The sequence below is a fragment of the Mandrillus leucophaeus genome, unplaced genomic scaffold (genome assembly GCF_000951045.1).
Source record: "Mandrillus leucophaeus isolate KB7577 unplaced genomic scaffold, Mleu.le_1.0 Scaffold17, whole genome shotgun sequence".
In the NCBI taxonomy this organism is placed as follows: domain Eukaryota; kingdom Metazoa; phylum Chordata; class Mammalia; order Primates; family Cercopithecidae; genus Mandrillus; species Mandrillus leucophaeus.
In genome coordinates this window covers 257,254-270,820 of record NW_012101698.1, presented here as the reverse complement: position 1 = coordinate 270,820, position 13,567 = coordinate 257,254, and the positions used below count along the sequence as shown (strand labels likewise).

General features: G+C 46.6%; 1 protein-coding gene across 1 annotated transcript in view; it reads right to left on the bottom strand.

Moving 5' to 3' along the window:
- TANGO6 (transport and golgi organization 6 homolog (Drosophila)) overlaps positions 1-13,567 on the bottom strand; it is a 289,584-nt gene that overhangs the window by 39,452 nt on the left and 236,565 nt on the right. The window lies entirely within an intron of this gene.

Here is a 13,567-nt window from a genome sequence, read left to right as displayed (position 1 = left end):
GCAATCTCAGCTCACTGCAACCTCTGCTTCCTAGGTTCAGGTGATTCTCCTGAGTAGCTGGGACTACAGGTGCACATAACCATGCCTCACTATTTTTTTTTGAGACAAGAGTCTCACTGTGCCACCCAGGCTGGAGTGCAGTGGCACGATCTTGGCTCACTGCAAGCTCCGCCTCCCGGGTTCCCGCCATTCTGTTGCCTCAGTCTCCCGAGTAGCTGGGACTACAGGCACCCACCACCACGCCTGGCTAATTTTTTGTATTTTTAGTAGAGATGGGGTTTTACTGTGTTAGCCAGGATGGTCTCCATCTCCTGACCTCGTGATCTGCCTGCCTCAGCCTCCCAAAGTGCTAGGATTACAGGCGTGAGCCACTGTGCCTGGCCCACCTAAATTTTTGTATTTTTAGTAGAGATAGAGTTTCGCTATGTTGGCCAGGTTGGTCTCGAACTCCTGACTTCAGGTGATCTGCCCGCCTTGGCCTCCCAAAGTGCTGGGATTACAGGCATGAGTTACTGTGCCCGGCCAGTGCTCAATTACTTTAAAAGACCATACTATCACAGGAAAGAAAGACTGGAAATTACTTGCAAAATAGATACATAGTTAATTATGTCATAAAATCAAACAGTTGAATGTAATAGCCACTGTACCCCTCCCTGGCTCCTGGTAGGCAGAAAAATGTTTGAAAATCTCAATGAAGCGATACAATTAATAATAATGACAACAAACCTTTCTGAGGCATTCATGTAAGATTTAAAAAGAGAAAAAAAAATTTTTTCAAAGTGCGACCAATGGCAGCAACAATCTGAAGGTATGTCTAACTTATTCAACTGGTCTCTCATATACTTTTATTTATTCATTTATTTATTTGAGACAGGATCTCGCTCTGTCATCCAGGCTGGAGTGCAGTGGTGCAATCTTGGCTCATTGCAACCTCCGCCTCCTGGGTTCAAGTGATTCTGGTGCCTCAGTCTCCTGAGTGGCTAGGACTACAGGCACGTGCCACCATGCCTGGTTAATTTTTTGTATTTTTTGGCAGAGGCAGGGTTTCACCATGTTGGCCAGGTTGGTCTCGAACTCCTGACCTCAAGTGATCTGCCTGCCTCAGCTTCCCAAAGTGCTGGGATTACAGATGTGAGCCACCGCGCCTGGCCTCTCATATACTTTTGTCGTTGGACTTACTGTGTGAGTATATTTCTTGGCCAGTAGTGGAAGGATATCTAATTATGATAGGAAAATAGCCAGACTGTGTTTAGAAACACGTACAAATACATATTATGTTTAAAGAATGGTGAATATGAGAACAAGTGAGGAAACAGGCTTGTGCAGAAATTTTAACTATACAGGTTGTATTTTTCACAGCTTTCAAACAGTTGGGCATAGTTCAAAGTATCTAATTAATCAGTGATGGCAGAGAGATTAGAAGAACTAGCTCGTTCTTAAGTATAATTGCGTCTGTGACGCACTGGCATTTAATCAAGTTGTGCATCTATTAGACAAACATGCAGCTTGCAAGTGAAGGAAAATCCCAGAGGAGTTCAACCCTTTGGGGACTGCTTTCAGTAAGACCCAGCAAGCTGTTCTGCCTTTGACTTGGGATGCCCAACCCTAAGGCCAGCAGTGGCTTCCATGCCTCTGGCATTAACAGTAGAAGCAATTCAGTCCTAAGAGGAATTCCTTGGGCAACCTCCAAACAGGCAACAATGTAATAGCTACCTCCACTTTCAGGCTTAGTATTTACAAGGTAAGAGCTGAAACCAGAGAAACAAGTTAGAGCTAGGTCTGAGTCCCTCTTGACACAGGGAAGTGAAATCTGGTCTGATGGCTAAATTATGGAAGCCAGCCCAAGGCCATGGACCGAGCAGAGGGTCTTAGGCGTTCTGCTTGCTCCCCTCTACATTTAGCTTTGGGTCCCTGCTTCCATGTTTGGCAGACCAAGGCTCCCTGCCTAGAACCATGTTGGTGTCTGCCTTTGTCACCTCTGTTCTGCCTCTCTCTGCTGAGCGGGTCATGCTTCCGCCTCAGGTCTCAGTGTAAGGCCGGCTCTCACAGTTGGGCATTTGGGCATTAATCCCACAGTCGAGATGTCCAGGCAGAAGCATCCTGCCTGGAAAAAGGCTTTTCCTTCAAGGGCAATTCTTTTTGTTGAGATGGAATCTCGCTCTGTTGCCTAGGCTGGAGTGCAGTAGAGTGATCTCAGCTCACAGCAACCTCTGCTTCCAGGGTTCAAGCAATCCTCCCACCTCAGCCTCCCTAGTAGCTGGGACTACAGGCATGCACCACCATGCCCAGCCTTCTTCTTCTTCTTTTTATTTTTTTGGAGACAAGGTCTCGCTGTGTCACCCAGGCTGGAATGCAGTGGCATGATCTCAGCTCACTGCAGCCTTCACCTCCCAGGCTCTGGCGCTCCTCCCACCTCAGCCTCCTGAGTAGCTGGGACTGCAGGCGCCCACCACTACACATGGCTAATTTGTGTAGATTCTGTAGAGATGGAGTTTTGCCATGTTGCCCAGGCTGGTCTCAAACTCCCCAACTCAAGTGATCTGCCTGCCTCGGCTTCCCAAAGTGCTGGGATTCCAGGCATGAACCACTGCACCCCAGTCAAGGCCAATTCTTGAATCCCTGTGCCACCTTGAAGGTATGACTGAGAGAGGAGCTGGTCATGACAAGCCTTGCTGAGATCAGCTGAAATAGCCTCCTGCTTGCTATGGGCTATTAGTGACTTATGCACCAGACTCCACCAAATCCATCTGTAGTGAGCCATCCAGGACAATCAGGAAGAGGCCCAAGAACTGAAGAGCATTTGGGAAACTTCCTCAACCCCTCTGTCACCAGGACCAAATCATGTGAAATGTATAATGGTCTGTCACATAAAATGTTTTTTGAGCATCAGAATTTCAATATGGTCTTACGGATATCATCTAAAGATTAGAACAGCCTTCTGTTCAGGTCAGGCACCCATAACCAGCTTATAATGCTGCTCTCCAGCAGACCAGAGAGACAGACCCTTTGTCCAACACTAGAAGTGGGGAGGATGTAGGCCACTCTCTTCTATGTATCCAGGCTGGAAAAGTCACTTCAAGGCTAGTCTCTCACCTCTTAACTCCAACAACATAATGAACACTGAGTTCTACCTCTAAAAACCTTGGTGAGATAGATAGATGATGTAAGGTCTTTACTCATTTATGAATTGATGTATTATTTCTATTCTCTAAGTTCTCTCAGAGGGCAGAAATCCATTCTTTTTTTTTTTTTTTTTTTTTTTGAGACGGAGTTTCGTTCTTGTTGCCCAGGCTGGAGTGCAATCGCGCGATCTCAGCTTACCGCAACCTTTGCTTCCCGGGTTCAAGCGATTCTTGTCTCAGTCTCCTGAGTAGCTACATGCGCCTGCCACCACACCTGGCTAATTTTTGTGTTTTTAGTAGAGATAGGGTTTTGCCATGTTGGCCAGGCTCTCAAACTCCTGACCTCAAATGATTGCCCACCTTGGCTTCCCAAAGTGCTGGGATTACAGGCGTGAGTCACTGTGCCCAGCCAGAAATTCATCCTTTTGTCACCTGCTTTGAGTAAAGCATACTATGGAAGGCTTTCTCTTCACTGGTGAAATCAGTAAATTGCATCCACTTCTAAAAACCATCCAGAGAGAAACATGCTGATTGCTTTGGAAGCATTAAAGGTCAGTTTCAGCAATTTAACACTTAACAGGAGCCAAGAGAAATAAGGAAAAACACTCCCAAAACAGCTGGCACACACCAGGCATAACCAGAACTATATAAATAAAGATAGTACAAATGGCAAGATTACCAAAAACTGACTTTGGAAAATTCCAGGCGAGAAGTTGCCAGAATTGAGGTACGTATCAAGGAAGCATGACTTTAATTTTCCAACTGCATCTTCATCCATTTTGCTAAAGCTTCCTTTGTTAAAACTCAGTTGGTTTGCTAACTTGTCTGCAACTTTACCATCTGTAAACCAAGAAACCTTAACAGCAAAGACAGTGTGACCAACCATTCTCAGGAGCTTGGCTTACTCAACCCGCCATGAAAGAAACCATGGCAGACACTTTAGCTTTCTTGGGGTTTCCCAGAACATCTATCTCAGGCCTCATCTCAGGGGACTATGTATCCTCAAACTGCAGTGATTGTGCAAAACTGATAATAAATTCAGGTCATTCCATGGGATCAGAGGCAGTGGCTTTGTATCAGCCCCCAAACCTTAGGTACGTGGAATTCTGGGCACCATGTTAAAAGGAGACTGGACTTGTCACCGCGGACACATTTTTTTTTTTTTTTTAGACGGAGTCTGGCTCTGTCGCCCAGGCTGGAGTGCAGTGGCTGGATCTCAGCTCACTGCAAGCTCCGCCTCCCGGGTTTATGCCATTCTCCTGCCTCAGCCTCCCGAGTAGCTGGGACTACAGGCGCCCACCACCTCGCCCGGCTAGTTTTTTTTTTTTTTGTATTTTTTAGTAGAGACGGGGTTTCACCGTGTTAGCCTGGATGGCCTCGATCTCCTGACCTCATGATCTGCCCATCTGGGCCTCCCAAAATGCTGGGATTACAGGCGTGAGCCACCGCGCCCGGCCTGGGACACATCTTATTTGCTGTAGTGAGGACAGGCCTCTCACTGTGGTTCACTTAAATCATATTTACCTCTCACAGAGAGTGATAAAGATGAAGAACCTATCAAGATTTGGTTTTAAGCGACACGGCCTTTGACAAGAACAAGGAGAAATTGGAAAAAAAAAAAGAAAAAAAAAAGAATGTTCTCTACAGATTAATTCTTGACATCAACAGAGAGGAAAAACCTGAATTCCCAGTATAGTGACTGTGGAAGGGTTGAGCCTATACTTTGTATTCCTTCCCGACCAGCTGGCACCATCAGAGCAGACAGTGCCCAAATCTGGATCACCCAATAGTTACGACAACTTTCTTCAGATGCCGAAGAGCCATAGCCAGAGAGAAAGGGCTCTGATGCCCTCAGACCACGTTGTGTTAGAAGGGACTACAGTGGCTGGTTTGTTCAATTTCATTTTCTTCTGCTTATTATTTTTAACAGGTTTAATTCACTTTATTCTTCTTGTATGCCAGCTTATGTTGTGGCAGGGTGCAGTGGCTCATGCCTGTAATCCCAGGACTTTGGGAGGCCGAGGCCGGCGGATCACCTGAGGTCAGGAGTTCGAGACAAGCCTGGCCAATGTGGTGAAACCCCATGTCTACTAAATATACAAAAATTAGCCAGGCCTGGTGGCGCACACCTGTAATCCCAGCTACTCGGGAAGCTGAGGAAAGAGAATCGCTTGAACCCGGGAGGCAGAGGTTGCAGTGAGCCGAGATCCCCACTGCACTCCAACCTGGCGACACAGTGAGACTCTGTCTCAAAAAAAAAAGAAAGCTTATGTTGTAACCGCAGCTGGAGCCTGGGTCCTCTGCATGGAGACTCTGGTGTGGGTCTTGATGAGATGGTCAGTGCATTCCTGACAGGGAGGCTTGGTGAATAGTGTCTTTCCAGAGGTTGGGGGTCAGGCAGCTATAGGTCCTAGAGATGGCATCAAAGGTAGCCTTGGTGAAGTTGTCCAGGGTGGCAGTGCAGCCCCTGGCTGAGGTGTAGCAGTCGTCAATACCGGCCATCAGCAGCAGCATCTTGGACACAGGAGTCGAGATGATGCCATTGTTCCTGGGGGCAGGGATAAAGTGTACTAGCTTAGAGCTAAAGCAGCCTGTTCACCATACAGGGGGCGATGTAGGACTTGCCGGTCTTGTTCCCCCAATAGCATCTCCACATAGGGACAATGGAAAGCTTGGCCAGGATGATGGTCCCTTAGATGGCAGTAGTAACCTCCTTGAAGCACTTGACACCTAGACCGATGTGGCCATGATAGTTCCTAACAGTAGCAAATACCTTGAATCTGGTGCGCTGGCCAGTGTGGGTCTGTTTCTACACAAGCATAATCTTCAAAACCTCACCCATGAGAGATGCCCCCCTGAAAAAAGCCAACGATATCACACTCCTCAATGGGCAGGGAGAAGAGATAGGTCTCCAGGGACTTGATCTTCATGTGCTTGACCAGAGGGCCCAGCTTGGTGATGGGTATCCACTCCTTGTCCTCAGTCGTGCCTCTATGAGTTCCATAGTCTCAGCTCCAGCCTTGACCATGACCGCGAGCCCAGTCCTGCATGTTGCTACCAAAGCCTCTGAGGAAACAATGGCAGTTTTCCATTTAGGGTCCCCAGGGCCTCTAGGACCTCCCGCCACATTGGCATCATCCTCCAGTTTGGTGATTTCTCAGAAAGGAAGCTGTTCAATTTGATCTCAAAATAGATTATGCTTCTCCTCTTCCTCTGCCTGGCTAACACTTACTTGATCAACATAACCTTCTTGATGCCCTGACAAGTTAACCCAGGGTCCCAGCTCTGGGTTCCCCAGTGCTTGGTGCTGGCTCTATCGTGTCACTCCTATCCACTGTGGATTTACTCCTCTGCATTTCACACACGCTACTGAAACTTCCTTAAGGGAAGAGATTGGGTCCTATATTTGTGTCTTCTAGCATACTTGCCAGATAACAGATGCTCACGAAGGAGAATTCCTTCTGTTTGCAAAGACAAGTTTCCCAAAGCTCAAGTTCCTTCTCCACTAGCACACCCTGGAACTAAGCAATTCTGAGACTTCAAGGGCTTTCACAGGACACTGAAAGAACTGTCCTAGAAGAAGCCACAGTAACTTTTTATTTTATTTACTTATTTTTGAGACAAAGTCTCTCTCTATTGCCCAGGCTGGAGTATAATGGTGTGATCTCAGCTCACTGCAACCTCCGCCTCCTGGGTTCAAGTGATTCTCCTGCCTCAGCCTCCTGAGTAGCTGGGATTATAGGTACCTGCCACCACATGGGGCTAGGTGTTGTATTGTTAGTAGAGATAGGGTTTCACCTTGTTGACCAGGCTGGTCTCGAACTCCTAACCTCAGGTGATCTGCCTGCCTTGGCCTCCCAAAGTGGTGAGATTACAGGCATGAGTCACCACACCTGGCAACAGTAACTTTTTTTTTTTTTGAGATGGAGTCTTGTTCTGTCGCCAAGGCTGGAGTGCAATGGTGCAATCTCGGCTCACTGCAACTTCAGCCTCCAGGTTCAAGCAATTATCTGCCTCAGCCTCCCCAGATTACAGGCGCCTGCCACCACGCCTGACTAATTTTTTGTGTTTTTAGTAGAGATGGGGTTTCACCATCTTGGCTAGGCTGTTCTTGAACTCCTGACTTCGTGATCCACCCACCTCAGCCTCCCAAAGGGCTGGGATTACAGGTGTGAGCCACTGTGCCCGGCCAACAGTAACTTTTTAAAAGAAGTTAGATTGGCTGGACACGGTGGCTCATGCCTGTAATCCTAGCACTTTGGGAGGCTAAGGCGGGTGGATTGCCTGAACTCAGGAGTTTGAGACTAGCCTGAGCAACATGGTGAAACCCTGTCTCTACTAAAAATATAAAAAAATTAGCTGGGCATTGTGGTGCATGCCTGTAGTCCCAGCTACTTGAGAGGTTGAGGCAAGAGAATTGCTTGAACCCAGGAGGCAGAGTTGCAATGAGTTGAGACTGTGCCACTGTACTGCAACCTGGGTGACGGAGTGAGGCTCTGTCTCTATAAATGAATGAATGAACGAACGAATGAAGTTAGATCATTTCATTCTTCCACCCTGGCTTCCCATCTCACTCACAGGGAAAGCAAAAGTCCACACAAGGCTCTGCTGGGACTGGCCACTGCCTTTCTAGTGCCAACTCCTGTTCTTCTGTGAAGCCACACTGGCCTTACTGTTCTCCAGCATATGAAGCCTGTACCTGTCGCAGGGCCTCTGCACTCACATCTCCCTCCACCTGGAATGCTCCCTCCCTAGGTTTCTAGATCAACCCCTTGCTTCCTTATATCTTTGCTCAAAGGTCACTTGTCAGTCAGGCACAGTGGCTCATTCCTGTAATCCCAGCACTTTGGCAGGCTGAGGCAGGCAGGTTGCATGAGCTTAGGAGTTTGAGACCAGCCTGGACAACATGGTGAAACCCCATCTCTACTAAAACAACACAGAAAAAATTAGCTGGGTGTGGTGGCACATGCCTGTAGTCCCAGCTACTTGGGAGGCTGAGGCAAGAGAATTGCTTGAACCCGGGAGGTGGAGGTTGCAATGAGCCAAGATCGTGCCACTGCACTCCAGCCTGGGCGACAGAGCAAGACTGACTGTCTCAAAAAACAAAAGTCACTTGTCAGGAAAGCTTTTCCTGTCCATTCGAGACAATAGCAAACTCCCTTTGGGCTTCTTATCTTGCTAAATTTATCTCTTTGGTGCTTATCATCACCTGACACAGTATAAATCTGTATATCCATGTTTACTTGTTTACTGCCTACCTCTCCTCTCCAGAAGTCAGGTCCAGGAGGACAGGGACTCTGTTGTCTTCACAGCTGGGTCCCTAGCACAGAGCATATGGCTTGGCTCTAGTCCCAGCTGGCACAGGGTAAGTGCTCATTACATATTTGTTGAATGAATAAATGAATGAAGAACTACTTAAGAGCCAGGCCAAATACCCCACTCTTTGCGTGTGAATGAACTAGAGTTGTCTGACTATAGGAGGACGCAAAGGCTGAAATACTAAGACTGGCAGGTATCCAACATGTTCAAACTTGTAGTCCACCCAAGGTAGCTGGTTTGGCAACGAAGACAAGGCGAACATGGGATGCTGCATAAGAAGGAACATCTAAAAGGAAGAGAGATAAATTATATGGGATGAAAACACCTGTTTTTTTTTCAAATCAGAGGGAAAATATTGCCTTCTGAAGTCTCACTGCCAAAAGCAAGCGCTATTAAAAACCAGAGCTGTATCACCCTTCCTGTGTGTAGCTTTTCTCATATGGCAATTCTATTCAGCTTCCAAGGCACAAAAGCAACCTTATAAATGAACTGAAAACATTTATTTTTTATTTATTATTTTTGAAACAGGGTCTCACTCTATTACACAGGCTGGAGTGCAGTGTTGCGATCATGGCTCACCACAGCCTTGACCTCCCCTCCCCAGGGTCAGGTGATCCTCCTGCCTCAGTCTCTGAAGTAGCTGGGACTACAGGCATGCATCACCTTGCCCCAATTTTTTTTTTTAATTTTTGTAGACACAGGGTCTCGCTGTGTTGCCTAGGTTGGTCTTGAACTCCTGGGCTCAAGTGATCCGCCCACCTTGGCTTCCCAAAGTGCTAGGAGTACAGATGTGAACCACTGTGCCCAGCCTGAAAACATTTATTGAGAGACAATATAGAAGAGTGGTTAACAGCTGACTTCTGGAACCAACTGCCTGCATTCAAATCCCAGCCTTGCCACTTTCTAGTTGCACAACCTTGGCAACTTATTTATCTGTGCCTCAGTTCCCTCTATGAAAACTGGATCAGTAGGCCAGGTGCAGCGGCTCATGCCTGTAATCCTAGCACTTTGGGAGGTTGAGGTGGGCGGATCACGAGGCCAGGAGATCGAGACCATCCTGGCTAACACAGTGAAACCCCATCTCTACTAAAAATACAACAAATTAACCAGGCATGGTGGCGGGCACCTGTAGTCCCAGCTACTGGGTAGGCTGAGGCAGGAAAATGGCATGAACTCGGGAGGCGGAGCTTGCAATGAGCCAAAATTGTGCCACTGCACTCCAGCCTGGGCGACAGAGAGAGACTCCATCTCAAAAAAAAAAAAAAAAAAAGAAAAAAGAAAAAAGAAAATTGGATCAGTTGACATCTGTAAGGTACTCAGGAGTATAGAGTGCTTGCTATGCTGTTATGACTACTTTTTTCGAGACAGGGTCTCACTCCGTTGCCCAGGCTGGAGTGCAAGGGTACCATCACAACTCACTGTAGCCTCTGCCTCCCGGCTTCAAGCAGTTCTCCTACCTCAGCCTCCCAAGTAGCTGGGACTATAGGCGTGTGCCACCACACCTGGCTAATTTTGGTACTTTTTGGTAGAGATGGGATTTAACCATGCTGCCCAGGCTGGTCTTGAACTCCTGACAAGTGATCTGCCTACCTTGGCCTCCCAAAGTGTTGAGATTATAGGTCTGAGCCACCGTGCCTGGCCTTGCTATGACTATTATTGAAACACATAGGAACTAGCCTTCCCAACCAGCTTTCTCCGCTCTTGAAACATTCAATATTGTATTAATCAGCCAACACTTAGCATCCACTATGTACCAAGCACTGTGATAGGTACTAGGGGGTATGACAAGGTGAATCAAGATGGGTTCTGCCCTTGTTGTGCTCACAATTTACTAATGACCACAAACAATCCTGGGACTGATTCTGTAGAAACACTCTAGCTCTCTAGAAGTGGGGCAGGATCACTGGGCAAGAGGTTTGCCAGGAAGGCGCCCCAAAGCAGCAGCTCCTCATCTCAAGTTTGTTTTTTTTTTTTAATTTATTTTATTTTATTTTTTGAGATCGAGTCTTGCTCTGTTGCCAGGCTGGAGTGCAGTAGTATGATCTTAGTTCACTGCAACCTCCACCTCCCAGGTTCAAGCAATTTTCCTGCCTCAGCTTCCTGAGTAGCTGGGACTACAGGTGTGCACCACCAGGCCCAGCTAATTTTTGTACTTTTGTTTAGTAGAGATGGGGTTTCACCATGTTGGCCAGGATGGTCTCGATCTCTTGACCTCGTGATCTGCCCACCTCGGCCTCCTAAAGTGCTGAGATTACAGGCGTGAGCCACAGCGCCCCGCCCTCACCTGTTTTAAGGTTGAAACATAAAGGAAAACGGTGCTTTTCTTTGTGTCAGCACCCATGGTAGGCAAACAACCTACTACCTATTTGCACTTCATTTCCAAAGGCTAAACAAGCAATGCTTCTTGTTTAGCCTTTGGAAACAAGGCTTGATTCTTGCTGTGAGCCAGGAAGCCATAAAGTAACAAGGCCTTTCATGATGTGGCCCCTACCTGCGCTTTCTTGCCTCAGCTTCTGCATTTGTTCAAGTGAACGCAGTTAAACTAACCCCCCGCCCCTTCACTCCAGCATTTGGAACCTTCCTAAACATGTCAGGCCATCTCACGCCCTTTGCACAGCTGCTCCCTCTGCTGAAATGCTCATCCCTGACTTTTTTTTACCTAATTTCTACTTGTTCTCTGGATTCAGCTCCAAGGATTTCTTCCTCCAGGACATCTTTGCCAATACCCGAACCTGACCAAGGGACTCCTCAAAGGTGCTCCCATAGCATCGATCCCAGTGGACTATAATTGTAATCACTGATGTCTGTGTCTGCCATATTCCCCACGCCCAGAAGGCAAGGTGGTATCTGACAGGGTTTTGTATCCTCAGCCCCTAACACGGCAGTTGTTTTGAAAACATACGGCTGGGGACATCTGAAGGACACTGGTCACTCTGCTCTTCTTATTTCCTTTTTTTTTTTTTGAGATGGAGTCTTGCTCTGTCACCCAGGCTGGGGTACAGTGACGTGATCTTGGCTCACTGCAATCTCTGCCTCCCAGGTTCAAGTGATTCTCCTGCCTCAGCCTCCTGAGTAGCTGAGATTACAGGTGCTTGCCAACACTCTCGGCTAATTTTTGTATTGTTAGTAGAGATGGGGTTTCACCATGCTGGCCAGGCTGGTCTTGAACTCTTGACCTTAGGTGATCCACCCACTTTGGCCTCCCAAAGTCCTGGAATTATAGGTGTGAGCCACCACACCCGGCCTGTTGTTCTTATTTCCTTAATGCTCATCCTTATCACTGTCATCATCAGCCCCCTTCAAATGACCAAGATGATCCTTAAGAAAAATCTTAATATAGAAAAATAAAATGTCTTTACTAGAATGGCACCTTCTCAGTGAGACTCACCTGATACCCTGTTGAGCACTGCAGCCGCCCCACCACCTAAGACTACAATCCTCATCAGTTTCCCTTCTCCTACTTTTTTTTTTTCCATAGCACTTGTCATGGTCTAATATACTAGATACTTTACTTACTGATTATATATAGCATTTATTACCTGTCTACTCTCTCTAGAATAGAAGCTCCATGAAGATGGAAATCACTGTCTAGCTTGAAGAGTGATGTGTCTTAAGTGTCCAGAATACTGCTTGGCATGTAGTAGGCACTCAATACAAATTGTTGAATAAATCGTGATGTCAAACATATATGTCTTGTAACAATCTTGTAACAATCTTGCATTGCAGGTATTTTAATCCCATTTTCTAGATCAAGAAACTGAACTCAAAGTCATTTGTTCAAGTGAATGCAGTTAAACAGATGGTGTAGCTGGGCTCTCATTCATTCCCATTTCCAAGTGTACCTGGCAGTTTCGTTATCTTTCAATAGGTCGGGTGGGTCTCCTGACAGATGATGTTTCTTGAATGTTACAAAATCTGCTTTAGCTTAATCTTCCTAATCAACCAAAATCAAGAAATTTCTCTAACACTTTGGATAGTAAATCATATGCTGCTAGCATGCTACAGTTTCCTCAGGAGAGAGAAAGAGAACAGTCTAGGGATTCAAAAATAAACACAGTCTCAATGTTTGAGTTCAGAGGTCATGATATTCAGGTATTGTTCAGGTTCATTAGTTTTACAAAACATATAGATCCCATCAAGTCTCAGCTGGTCCACTTGGAGATCTGCAGATAACTTTTCTGAAATGCATGGCTATGTTAATTTTTTTTTTTTTAAACTGGGCATGGTGGTGTGTGCCAATAGTTCCAGCTACTCAGAAGGCTGAGGCAGGTGGATCACTTCAGCCCAGGAGTTCGAGACCAACCTGGACAACACAGCAAGACCCCATCTCTAAAAAAAAAAAAAAAGTGTGTGTGATTGTACCAACAACTCTGAATGTACTAAAAACCATTGAGTTGTACACTTTATTTTTATTTTCTTTTGAGACAAAGTCTTGCTCTGTCATCCAGACTACAGTGTAGTGGTGCAATTTTAGCTCACTGCAACCTCCACCTCCCATGTTCAAGCGATTCTCCTGCCACAGCCTCCTAAGTAGCTGAGATTACAGGGATGTGCCACCACGCCTGGCTAATTAATTTTGTATTTTTGGTAGAGAGGGGGTTTCACCATGTTGGCCAGGCTGGTCTTGAACTCCTGACCTCAGGTGATCTGCCTGCCTTGGCCTCCCAAAGTGCTGAAATTATAGGCGTGAGCCTCTGCACCTGGCCTGAATTGTACACTTTAAATGGGTAACTTGTATAGTGTGTGAAGTGTATCTCAGTAAAGCCATTATTTAAAAATAATAATATTTGGAGGGCCGGGTGCGGTGGCTCATGCCTATAATTCCAACACTTTGGGAGGCCTGAATCAGATGGATCACCTGAGGTCAGAAGTTCAAGACCATCCTAGCCAAGATGGTGAAACCCCGTCTCTACCAAAAATACAGAAATTATCCAGGCGTGGTAGCAGGTGCCTGTAATCCCAGCTACTCGGGAGGCTGAGGCAGGAGTATTGCTTGAACCCGGGGGCTGGAGGTTGCAGTGAGTAGAGATCGTGCCACTGCACTCCAGCCTGGGCGACAGAGGAAGACTCCATTTCAAGAAAGAAAGAAAAGAAAGAAAAGAAAGAAAAGAAAGAAAAGAAAGAAA